Raw genomic sequence first — 2,992 nt, forward strand, 5'->3', positions numbered from 1 at the left:
GAATTGGGGGTCTCTTTATTAGTTTTTATTTGTGGTGGATTATTTTGTGGGATATTGGCGGTGGTTTTGATATCTTCGATAAAAAAAATAAAGAAGAAGTATGTTTTCTTCGTTGGGGATTTCCTGGAAAAAATCGTCGTATTATTCTCAAAATACCTATGAACGAGATTAAATCTATCAGAATAATAACAGGAGTTCAAGAACGAAGTATTTTGACTCGTACTCTTACTTATGAGAGTCTCGTTTATATGGAAACAATAGAACAGGGGTTTATTCCCTTGACTCGTATTGAAGATAATTTGACTCCACTAGAAATTGCAAATAGAGCTGGCGAATTATCTTTTTTTTTAGGTGTACCGCTTCTTTATTGATGAAAATTGGACTTAACTAGAAATAAAATTGCACAAAAAGTTTCAGAATTGTCCTATTTATTTAGTGTACCGATTGAAATATTTTGAAAAAAAACTGTTTTTTGCAAAATATTTCAATTTTTATTTTTATAGATGGGACATTTTTTGATTTCGAAATTTGAATATTATAGTCATAACTCGAAGTGCTCCTTGGTGTATTTCTAAAAAGAATCCTTTTTTCTTCGAATCTTAGCAATTAATATCCTTTCGAAACAATATTTTTTTCTTCATTGGATTGGAATTGACTGTGAATTCTTTCGATTTCTTATTCGATTTATGTATTCTTTTTTCTCAATTAAAGAAGGCAAAGGCTAACTTCCGAAGTTTAAGTAAAAAAAAATGATAAAATACAATCTAAATTTATCTAGAAGCTCTATAACTTGTAATGAAGCTTATACTTGATAGAAAAGTTATTATCATATAGAGTTGACGAAAGAGATGAAGTTAAGTTCATTAAAGACGAAAAATGAAAAAAAAAAAAAGCATTCCCCTTCTATATCTTACATCTATAGTCTTTTTGCCCTGGTGTATCTCTTTCACATTTAAGAAAAGTCTGGAATCTTGGTTTATTAATTGGTGGAATACTAGTCAATCCGAAATTTTCTTGAATGATATTAAAGAAAAGAGTATTCTAAACAAATTCATAGAATTAGAGGAACTGTTTTTCTTAGATGACATGTTAAAGGAATGTCCGAAAACATATATACAAAACCTTCGTACTGGAATTTATAAAGAAACAATCCAATTAATCAAAACACACAATGAAGATCGTATGAATACGATTTTGCACTTCTCCACAAATATAATTTGTTTCTTTATTCTAAGCGGTTATTCTATTCTTGGTAATCAAGAACTTGTTCTTATTAACTCTTTGGTTCGAGAATTTATATATAATTTAAGTGACACAATAAAAGCTTTTTCTATTCTTTTATTAACTGATTTATGTATAGGATTCCATTCAACCCATGGGTGGGAACTACTTTTTGGCTTCGTTTATAAAGATTTTGGATTTGCTCAAAATGATCAAATTATATCCGGTCTTGTGTCCACTTTTCCAGTCATTTTAGATACAATTTTAAAATATTGGATTTTCCGTTATTTAAATCGCATATCTCCATCACTTGTAGTGATTTATCATTCAATGAATGATTGACAGAAAAACCGATTTACTTCAATGAATTTCAAGTTTTTATCTAAAAAAGATAATTTTTCATTTTCCCCTCTTTAAAAAAAAGTTAAATAAAAAAGGGGTTCCCACCTTGGATAGGGAACTATGCGAGTGACCTACCTAATCTTATTGTAGAAATTTTCAGGATCAATGATTAGACCATGCAAACTAGAAATGCTTTTTCTTGTATAAAGGAAGGGATTACCCGATCCATTTCTATATCGGTCATGATATATATAATAATTCGAGCACCCTTTTCAAATGCATATCCAATTTTTGCACAGCAGGGTTATGAAAATCCCCGAGAAGCAACCGGTCGTATTGTCTGTGCCAATTGCCATTTAGCTAATAAGCCCGTGGATATTGAGGTTCCACAAGCGGTACTTCCTGATACTGTATTTGAAGCAGTTGTTCGAATTCCTTATGATATGCAAGTGAAACAAGTTCTAGCTAATGGTAAAAAGGGAACTTTGAATGTGGGGGCTGTTCTTATTTTACCGGAAGGTTTTGAATTGGCACCCCCCGATCGTATTTCGCCTGAGATTAAAGAGAAGATAGGCAATCTGTCTTTTCAAAACTATCGCCCTACAAAAAAAAATATTCTTGTAGTAGGCCCTGTTCCTGGTCAGAAATATAATGAAATCACGTTTCCTATTCTTTCCCCGGATCCCGCTAGTAAAAGAGATATTCATTTCTTAAAATATCCTATATATGTAGGCGGGAACAGGGGAAGGGGCCAGATTTATCTTGACGGGAGCAAGAGTAATAATAATGTTTATAATGCTACAGCAGCAGGTATAGTCAAAAAAATCATACGAAAAGAAAAAGGGGGATACGAAATCACTATAGTAGATGCATTAGATGAGCGTGAAGTGATTGATATTATACCTCCAGGACCAGAACTTCTTGTTTCAGAAGGTGAATCTATCAAACTTGATCAGCCATTAACAAGTAATCCTAATGTCGGTGGATTTGGTCAGGGGGATGCGGAAATAGTACTTCAAGATCCATTACGTGTTCAAGGTCTCTTGTTCTTCTTGGCATCTATTATTTTAGCACAAATCTTTTTAGTTCTTAAGAAGAAACAATTTGAGAAGGTTCAATTGTTCGAAATGAATTTTTAGTTCCGCGTATTTATCAACATATTAAACTCGTAAAAATAACTCAATTTTTTTGATAATTTTTGTAATTATATTCTGTATAATATCTGTATAATAGAAAATATATATATATATTCAAATATCGAAAAGTTACTCTAAGGGGGATTCTTTGTTTTTTCTTTTTTTTTTTTTTCTTTGTCCTTTCCTAGAGTCCGATTCCTATTCCTTCTTGTTTGTGTTGAAATAGAAATATTCTAAAAATATCAATAAAATACTATTTTTGAATCCCTTCCTGAAAAATCCTATATCTTAGT

The sequence above is a fragment of the Vigna unguiculata genome, unplaced genomic scaffold (genome assembly GCF_037176805.1).
Source record: "Vigna unguiculata cultivar grain cowpea cultivar isolate G323 ecotype 2 unplaced genomic scaffold, ASM3717680v1 ptg000243l, whole genome shotgun sequence".
Taxonomy (NCBI): Eukaryota; Viridiplantae; Streptophyta; class Magnoliopsida; order Fabales; family Fabaceae; genus Vigna; species Vigna unguiculata.